This window comes from Octopus sinensis, linkage group LG3, assembly GCF_006345805.1.
Source record: "Octopus sinensis linkage group LG3, ASM634580v1, whole genome shotgun sequence".
Taxonomy (NCBI): domain Eukaryota; kingdom Metazoa; phylum Mollusca; class Cephalopoda; order Octopoda; family Octopodidae; genus Octopus; species Octopus sinensis.
In genome coordinates this window covers 2,841,906-2,849,405 of record NC_042999.1, presented here as the reverse complement: position 1 = coordinate 2,849,405, position 7,500 = coordinate 2,841,906, and positions in this window count along the sequence as shown.

The following is a 7,500-nucleotide window of genomic DNA, read 5'->3' as shown; positions in this document are numbered from 1 at the left end:
GGGGTCTGTGAAGCCAGTAGGCTTCATCAGGCCCAGTCAAATCTGGCAGTGTTTCTACGGCTGGATGCCCTTCCTAACGCCAACCACTCCGTGAGTGTAGTGGGTGCTTTTTACGTGCCACCCGCACTGGTGCCAGACAGAGCTGGTAAACGGCCACGACGGATGGTGCTTTTTATGTGCCACCGGCACGAGGGCCAGGTGAGGCTGGCAATGGACACGAAACGGGGCGGTGCTGGCAACGGTCGCGAAACGGAAAGTTCTCTTACATGCCACACCGGCACTGGTAACACATCTGCAATTTCCATTGATCGATTTCCATTGATCGATTTCGATTCTGATCGTCACTTGCCTCAACGGGTCTTCACAAGCAGAGTTTTGACATGCCACCGGCACTGGTAGCACATCCGCAATTTCCATTGATCGATTTCGATTCTGATCCTCACTTGCCTCATCACATCTTCACAAGTAGAGTTTTGTGTCCCAAGAAGGGAAGGTATGTATACGTAGGCTGGCTCCATCCCAAGTAGAAGGCCACGGGTTATGGACTCACTTGTCCTGCCGGGTCTTCTCGTGCACAGCACACTTCCAGAGGTCTCGGTCTCTAGTCATTTCCTCAGTGAGACCTAAAGTTCGAAAGTCGTGCTTCACCACCTCGTCCCAGGTTTTCCTGGGTCTGCCTCTTCCACAGGTTCCCTCAACCGCTAGGGTGTGGCACTTTTTCACACAACTATCTTCATCCATTCTCGCCACATGACCATACCAGCGCAAACGTCTCTCTTGCACACCACAACTGATGCTTCTTAGGTCCAGCTTTTCTCTCAAGGTACTTACACTCTGCCGAGTGTGAGTACCGGCATTACACATCCATCGGAGCATACTGGCTTCATTTCTAGCGAGCTTACGCATATCCTCAGCAGTCACGGCCCATGTTTCACTGCCATGTAGCATGGCTGTTCGTACACACGCATCATACAGTCTGCCTTTCACTCTGTGCGAGAGGCCTTTTGTCACCAGCAGAGGTAAGAGCTCTCTGAACTTTGCCCAAGCTATTCTTACTCTAGCAGTTACACTTTCAGCACACCCGCCCCCGCTGCTGACTTGGTCACCTAGGTAACGGAAACTATCAACTATTTCTAGTTTTTCTCCCTGGAAAGTGACGGAAGTTGGTCTCAGAGCATTTTCAGTGTTTATTGTTCCTGAGCATCTGCCACATACAAAAACCATCTTCCTAGTTAGCTTTCCTTGACATTGCTGCATCTCTTATGTCCATAGCTTACACTTGGTGCATCTTATAGAGTTTCTACCTACACCTTTTCTACAGATCGAGCAGGGCCATCTACCTGAAGGTGTTTGTGATTTGTCTACCTTCCTACTGATTACGACTTTGGTTTTAGCTAGATTGACTCTGAGGCCCTTCGATTCTAATCCTTGTTCCACACCTGAAACTTCTCCTCCAGTTCTGATAGCGACTCAGCAATTAGAGCAAGGTCATCAGCATAGAGAAGCTCCCAAGGGCATCCTGTCTTGAATTCCTCCGTTATTGCCTGGAGGACTATGATAAATAGGAGGGGGCTGAGTACTGAGCCTTGGTGGACTCCTACCTCTACCCGGAATTCTTCACTGTACACATTTCCAACCCTCACCCTACTAGCGGCGTCCCTGTACATGGCCTGCACAGCTCTCACTAACCATTCATCTATCCCTAGTTTCCTCATTGCCCACCAGATAAGGGATCGGGGGACCCTGTCGAAGGCTTTCTCCATGTCAACAAAAGCCAGGTACAGGGGCTTATCTTTGGCTAGGTATTTCTCCTGCAGCTGCCTTACCAGGAATATAGCATCAGTAGTACTTTTCCCTGGCACAAACCCAAACTGCATCTCATAAACTAAACTAACTCTCTCTCTAATTAGTTGGGCTATGACCCTCTCCGTAACCTTCATCACCTGGTCCAACAGCTTGATACCTCTGTAGTTATTTGTATCTAGGGCATCACCTTTACCTTTGTAGCAGTTGACTGTTATACTGCTACACCAGTCATTGGGTATGACCCCTTTGTGTATCACCTGATTAACTATACGGGTGACTAGGCTATAGCCGACACTACCAGACATTTTGAGCATCTCTGCAGTGATTCCTGATGGGCCTGGGGCTTTCCCTGTCTTCATGCTTCTAATTGCCTTAGCTACCACGGAACTATCAACTCTGATAGCTGGTCCCTCTGTTGGGTCAACATTCGGCAGACTCTCTTTATCCCATTCATTTTCTTCATTCAGCAACCTTTCATAGTGGCATCTCCAAACCTCTCTCTTTGCATCCTCATTTAGCGCAAGTGAACCATCTTCCATGCGAACACACTTCTCTCCTACCACATCACGATTCTCTCTCACACACTGTCTTGCAACACGAAACACCTCCAGTCTTTGGTCCTCACGGCGCAGAACATTGACACTCATATACATATCAGGTCATTACACAAGTTCTGTCCAAATTTTGAATAAAGAAAACAAGTGAAATGTTATATTTAATTGAAATTTAATCAGCAATGTACTTTCCCTGATTATCTATGACTTCCTTCCATCTATTTACAAGCTTTTTAATCCTATCTATGTAAAACTGTTTTGGTTTTAAAGCAAAGATCTCTAAAATATCGGTTTCAACCTTCTCTTGGCTTGCGAAAGTTATGTCCCCGAAATGATTCTGTAAACTATGACACAAATGGTAGTGTGAAGGAGCAAGGTTGGGAGAAATAGGTGGATGAGGAATCTTTTCCCAACCAAGCTCTTCGATCTTCTGTGATGTCATCTTTGCAGTGTGGGGTCGTGCATTGTCCTGATGAAATATCATTCCTTTTGAAATCACTAAAGCGGATCTATTTTTCTTTGATTCACTAAAGCGAATCTTTTTTTTCTTCAAAAGCTTGGTTCAAATGCTCTAATAAATATACACATAGAAACATTTATATAAATTTTGACGGTAAAGATAAAACTAATTGCAGATTTAAGAATTCATGTAAGAGAAGAAATGTAGTCTAACAATGCACAGTTGAAGCTCTGAAAAAAAAATTTTATATTGGCTCTACCGAAAATAAAGTAAAGACTTGCGTGGCTAACCATCTCCAATCTTCTTAAAATAAACAGAAAATCAACTCCAACAGATTTAGCAAATTCATATGGGAATTGAAAGATAATTATTGAATTTGAAATTAAAAAGGATATTATTGCTTCTGAAACAGCTTATAAAATTGATAACAGGAAATGCTATTTATGCATCGAAGAAGCCTTCAAAATTCTTACTTCTAAGAATGCCCTACTTAACTTACAAAAAGAAAATTATTTCTTGTATTCATGCAGAAAAATATTTGTTCTCTAAATTTAAGTAATTAATAAATATACAATTAAATGATAGAATAGTATAACTATACTATATAATGTAATATAATATATAGTATTAATATTATATGAAGGCGCATGGCTCAGTGGTTAGAGCGTCGAGCTTACGATCGTGAGGTTGTGAGCTCGAATCCCGGACCGGGCTGCGTGTTGTGTTCTTGAGCAAAGCACTTTATTTCACGTTGCTCCAGTTCACTCAGCTGTAGAAATGAGTTGCGACGTCACTGGTGCCAAGCTATATCGACCTTTGTCTTTCCCTTGGATAACATCGGTGGCGTGGAGAGGGGAGGCTGGTATGCATGGGCGACTGCTGGTCTTCCATAAACAACCTTGCCCGGACTTGTGTCTAGGAGGATAACTTTCTAGGTGCAATCCCATGGTCATTCATGACCGGAGTGGGTCTTTATTATATACTAGCAGTAACGCCCGGCGTTGCTCGGGTTTGTTTTGACCCTTTAGAATTGGAATTTTTTAAAAGCAAAAATTTTGGATTATGAAGCTTGTTATTCTCTTTAAGTGAACATTTTTCTGGTTGAAATACACCAAAAAATGGCGACACAGCAGTCAAAAAATCGTAAAAAATAGGGATTTTCATAGAAAAAAAGCACCTTTTTGATGTAAATAATTTTTGGTGTTAACATGGTCCGATTTGAATTTTTTTCTTCTACGGAATGAAGAGCAAGCCTTCTTCTATCATACTCTCAATTTTGGTCAACTTGCACCGCAGGGCCTCAGAGGAGATAGTGTTAGTTGAAGGCTACCAAACCTGCCACACACAGACAACATCAACTTTATATATAGAGAGATTATGTTTCACTGTTCGACATTAGATGTGCCCCTCACTGAAGAATTTGCATAAACCCTTTCAAGCTTTGTACATATAATTTTCTTTCTCACAAATTTTTACTTAACTATACTACTACTACTACTAATAATAATAATAATAATAAAAATGACTATAACCATTATATCTAGAATTATTATTGCACCCATTGCCTCACATAAACAATGACCTTTACATATTCTTAGTACCCATTTAATACCCTTTGAACATACACACTTGGCAACATTACTACCTGTTTGACATTAAGATGTGTCTCTCACTAAAAATTTGTATAAACCCTTTGATAATCTAATTCCAATAACATAACTCTCTTCTTCCCAAATATTTACATAACTGAACTACTAATAATATTGAATATAACCATTATATCTCGAATTATTGTTTGCTCCCCCTTGCCTTACATTAATAACCACATTTACACATTCTTAATAACAATTTAATAACCTTTGAACATATATCTATATGTGTGTGTATATATGTATGTATATATATTTATGTGTGTATGTGTATATGTATATATATATATGTGTATATATATATATATATAATTAAAATGTACGTATTTATTTGTATACACACCTTCTTTATACTCCAAAATTATTTTACACCTACACAATTCTCTACTCTCTTATATCAATCATGTTGTAGAATATAACCATAGGCCATCTTTGAGTCATTATTTTGCAAGTGTATGTCCTTACCATCTTATCTAGGATATCTAATCCTCCTTTTGTTTTCTTGTAACATGTAATAACTTCAGGTATCTTTGCAGCACTTTTTAAATCAGTTGAAATCTGAGAGTGCATTGTACTCATAAGTGTGATGACATAATTTTTCTTGAGACAATAATAATTTTTCTGTGATCCTGCATGACAGATGTCTTCTATCAGCCTTTTCAACAAAAAAACTCTAACAATCACTTTGCTGATTGCTTCAAGACTCTAATATCACAGTTGTGATCACATGTTCCATTTTTTCCTTGTCCTAAAATGCTACCAATCCAATCATTTGGTTTATGGGATTTTTGTTCAGTTATTGGAGGTGAGGCTGAATACTACATCTGTTATCTTTTCGTTTCTAGCCTTCAAAATTTCAACTAGAAAACCCTGTCGGCTAGATGCCCTATGGACACTTATGTTTTTGAGAACCATTTTCATCACAGATGGTGACCGATCCATTGTGAATTTTATATTCAGATGAGAAAGGGTCTCTGGAATCGGCTGATGATAAGCTGCCAAACAAATTAGTGAAGTGTTCTTGCCATCACTGCTGGATTTTTTCTCTGGTTCTTTGATGATAGTGTTGTCTGTCTTCATCATAGAAACTACATTGGAAGTTGGTGCACCGAAACTTCATGTATAACACCATAAAACAGCTTACAGTCCTCTGCATCGTAGGCTCTTTAACTCTCTCAAAAGGCCTTCGACCATCACTCATTGATTGTTTTGCTTTGTTACCATTGTAACGTTGCTTTGTATTATTTATATTCCTTAAATTTCTTCTCAATAGTAAGCTGTGCATATATAAAACAGTCGTTTTTAGGGAACTTGAGAGTACAGACGAAATCATGTCTTTGAAAAATATTTGCACAGCTTTCATTTGTTGTGTATAAATATTGTAACAGGGTCGCTTGGCTGTGTTAAAGAAGTTTGTATCTCAACAGCCAAGTCTTAGGTGCACTGCATTGCAATGTCGTGGGTATTTGTTAGATACCAGTCATACACACACACACACACACACAAACACACACACACACACACAGAGGAAACCAATACAATACACAAAGTAATCAAAGAACAGTTCACAGATAATATTATCAAGATGATGCTCCAAGTAGGAAAAAATTATTGAATAAAAGTGACAGAATGAAAGTATAACGTTTCGGATATAGTCCTTTGTCGAATAATGGAAGGAAGTCAAAGAAGGGACAATGAAAAGAGGATGGGAAAGGAGTAAAGCAAATAAGAAAAGGAAGAAGAGCCAGAAAAGAACCACTCCTGTCTTACTTCACATATATGTGTACACCTGAGTCTTTTGCTTTAATCTTTGCCTGCCTTTCAATAGGTTTTTGCTTCTATACATTCTGTAACATAACGGTCCAAAAAATAGAGAGTGATAGAATAAACACCAGACTTAAAATAAGAATTGGGGTCAGTTTGATGGACTGAACCCTGGAAGTGGGGCCCCGGCATGGCTGCGATATTCATACGTTAATAATTTTATAAAGCTCTATATCTTTTACTCTTGTGTTTACAAAGAATTATAAAACAATAACCCTTTAATCTCACTATTCTGAGAATGACAGAACCATTAATATATATTTCTATACTACCCACAAGGGCTAAACACAGAGGAGACAAACAAGGACAGACAAACAGATTAAGTCGATTACATCGACCCCAGTGTGTAACTGGTACTTACTTAATTTATCGACCCCGAAAGGATGAAAGGCAAAGTCGACTTCGGCAGAATTTGAACTCAGAACGTAACGGCAGATGAAATACAGCTACGCATTTCACCCGGCGTGCTAACATTTCTGCCGGCTCACCACCTTGAAAGATATATGGCCAGTATGGGGCAGACCATTAAATGAATATGATATACACGTGGAGGAGACTGCATCAAAAAAGTATTATTATTAAGTATTCATAAACAATTTTTATAAAAAATTTATTTGGTGTTGTACAGAGACATGAATTAACTAAATGGTGGTTTACACTCATAAAATGGTTTTCTGTTTATTATATAATTCTCGGAATAGTGAGATTAAAGGGTCATTTTTTTTATAATTCTTTGTAAACACAACAGTGAAAGATATAGAGCTTTATAAAATTATTAACGTATGAATAACCGAGCATAAGAATAGTATTTGAATGTTTAAATGATTCTGTGGTAACAATTATTCTGGAAAGATATTGTTTACGAAAAATAAATCGATCTCGTTGAATAATATAATTCTCCTTTTACCTTAATTATTAGTGAAAGATCATAGAATAATTATAGGAAACCTAAAATAATGAATTATTCAAGAAGTGTTATGCAAAAACTGTAGGCCAAAACGAAAAACAAAAAAATTACTAGACAAACACGTGAATAACTTAGAGAAGTGTCAAAATGCATTCCAACCACTATTTTTGATGAATGAAGTATTTGCAGTAAAATATTAAGTATCAATGGATTTGTATGACTTTAATCATTATTCACTATATTGCTCTGTGCTTTCTATTGAGTACTTTGTACTTTGTAACTATTGTTGGTTGTTTGTAA